The following is a 12,023-nucleotide window of genomic DNA, read 5'->3' as shown; positions in this document are numbered from 1 at the left end:
AAGATGATAAATAGTAACTGACTTTCATCCTCAGGGCTCAGGGACAATAAAAAATGTCAAGGACTGGGCAGGTCTGGGAAAGTTCATGACCTTCTAATGGGTTGTCTCCTACCTGTCATGTGTACATTCTTGGAATGAAGGCAAGGCCTGTGCTGCCAGATTTTCTGATTGTTTAAGAGAAGCTGAGTGTTTTGTTTTGGTTTCAGTCCATTAATAATGGTGCTATTGGCTGGGAATGCCCTGGACCCCTACTACTGTGGTAATCCTCCACAGACATTTCCTTGACCAGAGCCAATGTTGAGGCTGGACAAGCTTTTGTGGTTCTTACTATGATTGCAAGACATACCTCCACAATAACCATCATGGAACTTCAGAAAAAGGTCTATTCCTCACAGGTCCTAGAAGGTATACGTCATGCCCAAGGGCCACCAGCAAAGTGATGGGGGTGTAGGGAGGAAAAAAAAAGGGAAAGAGAGAGAGAAAGAGAACCTGGAGCTCTGTCTTTATTGGGGTATAAGGATGGGGTGCCTAGGGCTTTGGAAGTTCTTTATGAGCAAATTAAAAATAAAATAACAGATATTAGAGCATGGGAAGGGAAAAGCGGGGTCACTCAAGCAGTCAGTTATCTCAGTCACCCAGGGCTTTCTAAAAGGAGAAGTTAATGGGTGGGGTGTCCTGGTCTCTTATCTAGCTGTTTTACTAATACCTGTGTCATACAGCTGGAAATACATTTATTCCATATAGATGACTTTGAAATTGATGTCTTGACAGTCAGAAATTTTAATGTCAGGCAGTTACATTGCACTGGGCACCTGATTTTTTTTTTTATTTTGAAACTCTCCACAGGCCACATAAATCCCCCCATCTGTCTGATGCGGTCCACTATTGCCTGTTTGTCACCTTTTGCCTAGATACTTACTGAGGTACCTTCCAGCTGACTGATGGTTTGGGGGACAAATGGGATAAATGGCTGTCTTTAGGGAGATGTTTAGTGTATGGGAGAGTATTTGAAAAATCAGTTGTAGTGGACAATAGCTAGAATAAAGTCTGGGCTGGGAAGTGTGCATGACATTATATTCAGGTACCAGATCATTATGGCTTTGAGTATTTTAAATTCTGCAATTGGAGTTCAGCAGCAAAGTGAGGGGACAAAATAGGAGTTTGGATGATGATAATGCTAAACACAGGGTGGCCTGAGTGTCAAAGTGGTGGGGTTATTCATGGTTTGACTAGGTACACTGTGACTGTGCAGACAATATTTGACAAGTAGCTGGAATGGAGTCTAGGATCAGGAGATGTGGATTTTCTGATAACACTGCATGACAAGGGCCAAGCCACTTACTGTATTGCATCTGGTTTCCTCAATTATGAAATAGGATTGTAATGTTATATTGACAGCCTCCTAAAGTTACTATGAAGATGAACTAAACATCATTTCTGTACTCTGAGAAACTTGCAGAGAACAAGTGCTCAGGAGTAACTATTGAAGGAGATTGGGGAAGTGAACATACTTTGTCCAACCTGAAGCACCCAAAACTCTGATTGATTATCCTTATAAAAGAAACTGTCAAAACTTTTTAAATTTATCCCTTTATTATTTTTAAGTTATTTTATTTTGAGAGAGAGAGAGGCAGAGAGGGGGCAAGACAGAGAGACCCAAGCAGGCTCCGCACTGTTAGCAAGGAACCTGATGTGGAACTTGAACTCCTGAACCATGGCATCATGACCTGAGCCAAAATCAAGAGTCAGACACTTAATTGACTGAGCCACCCAGACACCCCAGAAATTTTCAAATTTTGGTATTGTGGGGCCTGTTCCTGGGTTCCCAGGGAAACTATACCTTAACATTTACCAGGGCCAAAATGACTCCACAAAACTTCAAAGCATGAGCTCTATTTCTGCTCCAAACACACATTATACATCTGCTTCTTAAAAAAAAAAAAAGCATAAAGGAGCATTCCAAACATTAAGATAAGAAAACAAACAAAAACCTTCCGTGGTTACCATAAGATTAAAGTCATACAGCCTTGCATATACTAAACACGGAATATAAAGTCTATAATTTTTCAGAATGTCCTTTGTTAAGATGATTTGTAACTCTTTATGTAAAAAACACATATAAATAACCCTGCACCAAATGGCCCTTCCCTGGAGCACTCTCGGCTTTGTGAAGATTGTGTATCCTGGGCAGCTGTCTTAACTTGGGCTTGAATAAAATTCTTTTCCTTCCTCTTTAAAATTTTAGAATTACTTTTTTTTTTTTTTTTTGCATCAACACCCCTCCTCTCTGCCTACAAAGACAAAAGTGTTATTTTACCAGACAGTAGATATTCAGGCTCCTTTATTTTTTTAAGTTTTTATTTAAATTCCAGTTAGTTAACAAACAGTGTAATATTACTTTCAGATGTACAATACAGTGATTCAATTCTTCCATACAACACCCAGTGCCCATCACAAGAAGTGCACTCTTTAATCCCCATCATCTATTTCACCCATCTCCCCATCCACCTCCACTCTAGTAACCATCAGTTTGTACCTGACCTTAGGGGAAAATCTCTCAGTTTTTCTCCATTAAGGATGATGTTACCTGTGAATTTATCTTAAGTGACCTTTATTATATTGAAATATGTTCCCTCTAAACAAACTTTGTTGAGGGTTTTATCATTATTGATGTTGTATGTGACTAATGCTTTTTCTGTATCTATCAAAATGATAATATGGTTCTTATCCTTTCTCTTATTGATGTGATGTATTATGTTGACTGATTTGAGAATATTGACCCACCCTTGCAACCCAGTAATAAATCCTACTTGATTGTCAGAATGATTTTTTTAATGTATTTTCGGATTTAGATGTTAGTATTTTGTTGAAGATTTTTGTATCTATGCTCATCAGATATTGGCCTGTATTTCTTTTTTCTTTCTTTCTTTTTTTCTTTATTGAAGTGTCTTTAACTGATTTTGGTATCAGGGTAATGCAGGCCTCATCGAATGAATGTAGACATTTTTTGTCTTTTCTATTTTGGGGAATCATTTGAGAAGAGTAGGTATTACTTGTTCTTTAAATGTTTCCTAGAATTTGCTTGTGAAACCATCTTGTCCCAGGTTTTTGTTTATTGGGAGGTTTTTTTTTTTAAGTTTATTTATTTTTGAGAGAGAGACAGAGACAGAGCGCAAGTGGGGGAGGGGCAGAGAGCAAGGGAGAAACAATCTGAAGCAGGCTCCAGGCTCTGAGTTGTCAGCACAGAGCCTGACATGGGGCTCAAACCCATGAACCACAAGATCATGACCTGAGTCCAACTCGGTCGCTTAACCCACTGAGCTACCCAGGTGCCCCATGTTTATTGGGAGTTTTTTGATCACTGATTCAACTTCTTTGCTGGTTATCTGTCTGTTCAAGTTTTCTATTTCTTCCTGTTTCAGTTTTGGTAGTTTATGTGTTTCTGGAAATTTATCCCTTTCTTCTACATTGTTCAATTTGTTGGCATATATTTTTTCATAATATTCTCAAAATTTTATTTATGTGGTGTTGGTTGGTATTTCTTCTCTCTCATTTATGATTTTATTTAGTACTTTCATTTTTTTATTGATAAATCTAGCTAGATGTTTATCAATTGTCTTGATTTTTTTTTTCAAAACACCAGCTCTTGGTTTCAATGATCCATTTTTTTTTAAGTTTCAATATTTATTTTTGCTCTAATCTTTATTATTTCCTTCTTTATGTTGTTTTTGGGTTTTGTTTGTGGTTCTTTTTCTATTTCCTTTGGTTGCAAGGTTATGTTGTTTATTTGAGATTTTATTCTTCATGTAAAATTGTACTGCTGTAAGATTTATTCTTAGAACCACTTTTGCTGCATCCCAAAGATTTTGAACCATTATGTTTTATTTTAATTTGTTTTCATGTAGTTTTAATTTTTATTCTATTTCCGGCTTGACCCATTCATTGTTTAGTAGCATGTTTTGACCTCTACGTAGTTGTGGTGTTTTCAGATTTTTCTTTCCGTTGACTTCTACTTTCATAGCATTGTAGTCAGAAAAGACTCATAATATGACTGATCTTTTTAAATTTCTTGATGCTTGTCTTTTTTTTAGTGTTTTCGCTTGAATTGTAGTTAGTTAAGATACAGAGTAATATTTGTTTCAGGTGCACAATTTCATGATACAACACTTACAACACCCAGGGCTCATTACTAAAAGTACACTCCTTAATTCCCATCATCCCTTCCACCCATCCCCCCACCTACCTCCCCTCCACTAACTGTTAGTTTGTTCTCTGTAGTTAATTTAACAGTCTGTTTCTTGGTTTGCCTTTTTCCCCTGTGCTTGTTTGTTTTGTTTCTTAAACTCCACATGAGTGAAATCATATGGTATTTGTCTTTCTCTGACTGATTCATTTCACATAGCAAAATACTTTCAACCTCCATGTCATTGCAAGTGGCAAGATTTCATTATTTTTTATGGCTGACAATTGGCTTTTTTCATAATTTGACTCGGTAGATAATGCTGTTATAAACGTTGGGGTGTATATATCACTTCAAATTAGAATTTTTGTGTCTTTTGGGTAAATACCTAGTAGTTCTATTACTGGATTATGGAATGGTTCTATTTTTAACTTTTCAAGGTAACTCTATAATATTTTCCAGAGTGGCTGCATTAACTTGCATTCCTACCAACTGTGTAGGAGGATTCCCTTTTGCCCACATCCTTGCCTACATCTATTGTTTCCTGTGTTGTTGATTTTCAACATCCTGAGGTGATATCTTATCCTAATTTTGATATGCACTTCCCTGATGATTGGTGATGTTGAGCATCTTTTCATTTCATGTGTCTGGTGGCCATCTGGATGTCTTCTTTGTAGAAATGTCTTTTCATGTCTTCTGCCCATTGTTAATTGGATTTTTGTTTTTTGGGAATTGAGGTTTATTTCCTTATATATTTTGGATTCTAACCTTTTATCAGATATGTAATTTGCAAATACCTTCTCCCAGTTCTTTGGTTGCCTCTTGGTTTGTTGATTGTTTCCTTCACTGTGCAGAAGATTTGTATTTTGATAAAGTCCCAATAGTTTATTTTTGCTTTTGTTTCCCTTGCCTCAGGAGACATATCTAGTAAGAAGTTGCTATGGCTGATGTCAAAGAGGTTACAGCCTGTGTTCTCCTCTAGGATTTTAGTGGTTTCCTGTCTCACAGGTGTCTTTAAACCATTTTTAATTTACTTTTGTGTATGGTACAAGAAAGCGGTCCAGTTTTATTCTTTTACATATTGCTCTCCAGTTTTCCCAACACCGTTTGTTGAAGATACCATCTTTTTCTGATTGGGTAGTCTTTCCTTATTTGTCAAATATTAATTGACCAACTAGTTGTGGGTTCATTTTTGCATTTTCTATTCTGTTCTTTTGATCTATGTGTCTATTTTTGTACCAGGACCACACTGTTTTCATCAATACAGTTTTGTAATATAATTTGAAGTCTGAAATTGTGGTGCCTCCAGCTTTGCTTTTATTTTTCAAGGATGCTTTGGCTATTCGGAGTCTTTTGTGGTTCCATACAAATTTGAGGATTATTTGTTCTAGCTTTTGAGAAATGCATCTGGTATTTTTATAGAGATTGCATTAAATGTGTAGATTGTTTTGGGTAATATGACATTTTAAGCATATTTGCTCTTCCAACCCATGAGTATGAAATGTTTTTCAATGTCCTTGTGTCAACTGAAATTTCTTTCATCTGTGTTTTGTAATTTTCAGAGTACAGGTCTTTCACCTCTTTGGTTAGGTTTATTCCTAGGCACCTTATAGTTTTTGATGAAATTGTAAATGGCATTGATTCCTTAATTTGTCTTTCTGCTGTTTCATTTTTTGGTGTATAGAATACGTTGATATTGTAGCCTGTAATTTTACTGAACTCCTGTATCAGTTCTAGCAAATTTTTGATGGAGTTTTTCAGGTTTCAGTATAACCATGTCATCTGCAAATGACAAGTTTGACTTCTTTCTTGCCAATATGATGCCTTTTATTTCTTTGTGTTGTCTGATTGTTGTGGCTAGGACTTCCAATACTATGATAAATAACAGTGGTGAGGGTGGACATCTCTGTCTTGTTTCAGACCATAGAGGAAAAGCTGTCAGTTTTTCCCCATTGAGGATTATATTAGCGGTGAGTTTTTTTGTTATAGCCTTTATTATGTTGAGGTATGTTCCCTCTAACCCTACTTTGTTGAGGGTTTTTCTCATGAATGGACGTTGTATATTGTCAAATGTTTTTTTCCACATCTATTGAAATTATCATATGGTTCTGATCCTTTCCTTTACTAATGGGGTGTTTCACATTGATTGATTTGCCAATATTGAACCATTCTTGCAGCCCAGGAATTAATCCCAACCCACGTCATCATGGTGAATGATTCTTTTAATGTACTGTTGGATTTGATTTGCTAGTATTTTATTGAGAATTTTTGCATCAGGGATTTTAGCTTGTAGTTCTCTTTTTAATGAAGTCTTTGGTTTTGGAATCAGGGTAATGCTGGCCTAATAGAATGAATTTGGAAGTATTTCTTCCTCTTCTTTTTTTGGAATAGTTTGAGAAGGATACATATAAACTTTTCTTTATTTAAAAAAATTTTTTTTTTCAACGTTTATTTATTTTTGGGACAGAGAGAGATAGAGCATGAACGGGGGAGGGTCAGAGAGAGGGAGACACAGAATCGGAAGCAGGCTCCAGGCTCTGAGCTGCCAGCACAGAGCCCGACGCGGGACTCGAACTCACGGACCGCGAGATCGTGACCTGGCTGAAGTCGGACGCTTAACCGACTGCGCCACCCAGGCGCCCCATATAAACTTTTCTTTAAATGTTTGGTTAAATTCTCCAGTGAAGCCATTTGGAACCTGGTCTATGATTTGTTGGGAAATTTTTGATTACTGATTCAACGTTTTTGCTCGTTATCAGTCTGCTCAAGTTTTCTCTTTATTCCTGTTTCCATTTTGGCTAGTTTATATGTTTCCAGGAGTTTGTCCATTTCTTTCAGGTTGTCCAATTTCTTGGCCTGGAATTTTTCATACTGTTTTCTTATAATTGTTTATATTTCTATGGTGTTGGATGTTATTTCTCCCTTCTCATTTCTGATTTTATGTATGTGTGTCCTTTCTCTTTTCTTTTTGATAATGTGACTAGGGGCTTATCTATTTTATTCATTTTCTCAAAGAACCAGCTCCTGGTTTCATTGTATGTTCTTCTTTTAGTTTCCAAATCTGTTATTTCTGCTCTAATCTTTATTATTTCCTTGCTTCTGCTCGCTTTAGGTTTTATTTGTTGTCCCTACCCCCACCCCCAGGGCCTATAAGTGTAAAGTTAGGTTGTTTATTTGAGGTTGTATTACTATATGCTTGCCTCTTAGAACCACTTTTGTTACATCCCAAACATTTGGTCTGAGGTGTTTTCATTTTCATTTCTTTCCATGTATTTTTTATTTTCTTCTTTGAATTCCCAGTTGATCCATTCATTGTTTAGTAGCATGTTGTTTAACTACCATGTATTTGTGCCATTTCCAGATTTTTCCTCATGGTTGACTTCAAGTCTCATAACATTGTGGTAGGAAAATTTACATGGTATGATCTCAATCTTTTTGTACTTGTTGAGTCATCATTTGTGACCTCCTATGTGATCTATTCTGGAGAATGTCCTATGTGAACTTGAAAAGAATGTGGATTATGCTTTTTTTTTAATATTATTTAAATTCAAGTTAATTAACATACAGTACAGTACTGGTTTCAGTATTAGAACCAAGTGATTCATCATTTATATATAAAACCCTGTTCTCATCCCAACAAGTGCCCTCCTTAATGCCTATCATCCATTTAGGCCATCCTCCCACCCACTTCCCCTTTAGTAGCACTCAGTTTGTTCTCTGTAGTTAAGAGTCTCATGATTTGTCTCCCTCTCTGTTTTTATCTTATTTTTCCTTCCCTTCCCATATGTTCATCTGCTGTTTCTTAAATTCCACATATGAGTGAAATCATATGATATTTGTCTTTCTCTTACTGACTTATTTCACTTAGCATAATACACTCTAGTTCCATCCACATTGTTGCAAATGACAAGATTTCATTTTTTTGCATGCCAAGTAATATTCCACTATATATATATATATATATATATATATATATATATATATATACCACATCTTTTTTATCCATTCATCAGTCAATGGACATTTGGGCTCTTTCCATAAATTGGCTATTGTTGATAGCACTGCTATAAATATTGGGCTACATGTGCCCTTACCAGTCAGCAATTTTGCATCCTTTCTGCATCCTTGCCAACATCTGTTGTTTCCTGAGTTGTCAATTTTAGCCATTCTGAGAGGCGTGAGGTGGTATCTCATTGTGATTTTGATTTGTATTTCTCTGATGATGAGTGATTTTGAGCATCTTTTCATGTGTCTGTTACCATGTGGATGCCTTCTTTGGAAAACTCTGTTCTCGTCTTTTGCCCATTTCTTAATTGGATTGTTTGTTTTTTGGGTGTTGAGTTTGGTAAGTTCTTTGTAGATTTTGGATACTAACCCTTTATCTGAAATGTCATTTGCAATATTTTCTCCCATTCTGTCAGTTGTCTTTTAGTTTTGTTGAGTGTTTAATTTGCTGTGAAGAAGATTTTTTTCTTGATGAAATCCTAATAGTTCGTTTTTATTTTTATTTCTTGCTTCTGGGTACATGTCTAGTAAGACGTTGCTGCAGCCGAGGTCAAAGAGGTTGCTACCTGTTTTCTTCTGTAGGATTTTGATGGTTTCCTTATCTCAAATATAGGTCTTTCATCCATTTTGCATTTATTTTTGTGTATGGTATAAGAAAGTGGTCAGTTTCATTATTTTGCCTGTCATTGTCCATGCTTCCCAGCACCATTTGCTTACGACACTGTCTTTTTTCCATTGGATACTCTTTCCTGCTTTGTTGAAGATTAGTTAGCCATACATTTGTGAGTTTATCTGTGGGTTCTCTACTCTGTTCCACTGGTCTATATGTTCACTTTTGTGCCCATACCATACTGTCATGATGACTACAGCTTTGTAATACAGCTTAAAGTTCAGAATTGTAATGCCTCCAGTTGTGGTTTTCATTTTCAACATTATGTTGGCTACTCAGGGTCTTTCGTGGTTCCATTCAGATTTTAGAATTGTTTGTTACAGCTCTATGAAAACTGTTTATGTTATTTTGACAGGGATTACATTGAATGTGTAGATTGTTTTGGGGAGTATAGACATTTTAACAATATTTTGTTCTAATCCATGAGCATGGAATATTTCCACATTTCTTTGTGTCTTTTTCAATTTCTTTCATAAGCTTTCTATGGTTTTCAGCCTACAGATCTTTTATCTCTCTGGTTAGGTTTATTCCAAGGTATCATGGTTTTCGGTGCAATTGTAAATGGGAGCAATTGCTTGATTTCTCTTTCTGCTGCTTCATTATTGGTGTATAGAAATAAGATGGATTTCTATACATTGATTTCATATCCTGCAGGTTTGCTGAATTTATATATCACTTCTAGCAGTATTTGGTGGAGCCTTTGGGGATTTTCACATAGAAAATCATGTCATCTACAAAGAGTGAAATTTGACTTTTTCTTTGCCAGTTTGTACGCCTTTGTTTGTTTGTTTGTGTTTGTTTTGTTTTCTGATAGCTGGGGCTAGGGCTTCCAGTACTATGTTGAACAACAGGGGGCAGTGGACAACCCTGCCATTTTCCTGTACTTAGGGGGAAAGGTCTCCTTTTCTTCATTGAGGATGATATCAACTGTGGGCCTTTCATACTAGACATTTATGATGTTGAGGTGTGTTCCTTCCATCCTTACTTTCTTACAAATTTTTATCAACAATGGATGCTGTATTTTGTCAAATGCTTTTTCTGCATCTATTGAGAGGATCATATGGTTCTTATCCTTACTTTTACAAATGTGATGTATCAAGTTGATTGATTTGCAGATATTGAACCAAATCTGCAGCCCAGAAATAAATCCCACTTGATCATGGTGAATAATTATTTTAATGTACTGTTAAATTCTATTTGCTAGTATCTTGTTGAGAATTTTTGCACCCAGGTTCATCAGTGGAGTCTTTGTCTGCTTTTGTAACCAAAGTAATGCTGGCTTCATAGAATGTGTTTGGAAGCTTTCCTTCCATTTATTTTCTTTTTCTTCTTTTCTTTCTTTCTTTCTTTCTTTCTTTCTTTCTTTCTTTCTTTTGTAACAGTTTGAGAAGAATAGGTATTAGCTCTTCAACTGTCTGGTAGAATTTCCCTGGGAAGCCATCTGGCCTAGGACTCCTGTTTGTTGTTGGGAGATTTTTGATAACTGATTCAATTTTTTTGCTGGCTATGGGTCTGTTCACATTTTCTATTTCTTCCTGTTTTAGTTTTGGTAGTGTGTGAGTTTCTAGAATGTGTCCATTTCTTCCACATTGCCCAGTTTGTTGGCATATATTTTTTCATAGTATTCTCTTACAATTGTATTTCTGTGGTGTTGGTTGTGATCTCTCCTCTTTCATTGGTGATTTTATTTATTTGGGTCCTCTCTCTTTTCTTTTTTGAGAAGTCTGGCTAGAGGTTTATCGATTTCATTTATTCTTTCAAAGAACCAACATTTGATTTCATTGATCTGTCCTGAGTTTTTTGTTTGTTTGTTTGTATATTATTTATTTCTGCTCTAATCTTTATTATTTCCCTTCTTCTGTTGGCTTTGGACCTTATTTGCTGATCCTTTTCTAGTTCCTTTAGGTGTAAGGTTGGGTTGTGTATTTGGGAGTTTTCTTGCTTCTTGATACAGGCCTTATTTGCAAAGTACTTTCCCCTTAGGACTGCCTTTGATGCATCCCAAAGGGTTTGGACTATAGTGTTTTTATTTTTTATTTTTGCATCCATGTATTTTTTTATTTCTCCCTTAATTTCCTGGTTAACCCAACCATTCTTGGCTAGGATATTCTTTAACCACCATGTTTTTGAGGGGATTCCAATTTTTTTCCTTGTGTTTGATTTCAAGTTTTGTAGCATTGTGGTATGAAAATAGGCATAGTATGAACTTGAGCTTGTTGTACCTGTTGAGGGCTGATTTGTGGCCCAGTATGTTAGCTATTTGTGATTTATGACCCATTGGTGTTCCATGTGCACTTGAGAAGAATGTATATTGTGCTGCTTTAGGATGAAATGTTCTGAATAGATATGTTAAGTCCATTTGGTCATTCAGCCATTATTTTCTTGTTGATTTACCGCTTAGATCATCTGTCCATTGCAGTGAATGGGGTGTTAAAGACCCCCACTATCATGGTATTATTATCATTGAGTTCCTTTATGTTTGCTAGAAATGATTTCTATATTTGGGTTCTCCAACTTGGGTGCCTAAATATTTATAATTGCTAAATCTTCTTGATGGATAGACCCCTTAATTATGGCATGATGCTCTTATTCATCTCTTGTTACAGTCTTTGTTTTAAAATCTAGTTTGTCTGATATAAGTGTAGCTACTCCATCTTTCTTTTGACATCCATTAGCATGGTGGATATTTCTCCAACCCATCACTTTCTATCTGGAAGTGTCTTTAGGCCTATAATGATTCTTTTGTAGGCAGCATATAGATGGATCTTGTTTTTTTTACCCATTCTGATATGCTATGTCTTTTGATTGGATCATATAATCCGTTTACATTCAGAGTGATTTTTGAAAGATATGAATTTAGTACCATTGTGTTACCTGTAGAGTTGATATTTCTGTGATGTTCTCTGGTCCTTTGTAGTCTTTATTGCTTTTGTCTCTCCCCCACACACACACACTCAGAGAGTCCCCCTTAAAATTTCTTACAGGGCTTGGGGCGCCTGGGTGGCGCAGTCGGTTAAGCGTCCGACTTCAGCCAGGTCACGATCTCGCGGTCCGTGAGTTCGAGCCCCGCGTCAGGCTCTGGGCTGATGGCTCAGAGCCTGGAGCCTGTTTCCGATTCTGTGTCTCCCTCTCTCTCTGCCCCTCCCCCGTTCATGCTCTGTCTCTCTC

The sequence above is a fragment of the Leopardus geoffroyi genome, chromosome E2 (assembly GCF_018350155.1).
Source record: "Leopardus geoffroyi isolate Oge1 chromosome E2, O.geoffroyi_Oge1_pat1.0, whole genome shotgun sequence".
Classification (NCBI taxonomy): Eukaryota; Metazoa; Chordata; class Mammalia; order Carnivora; family Felidae; genus Leopardus; species Leopardus geoffroyi.
This window is presented reverse-complemented; position numbering follows the sequence as displayed.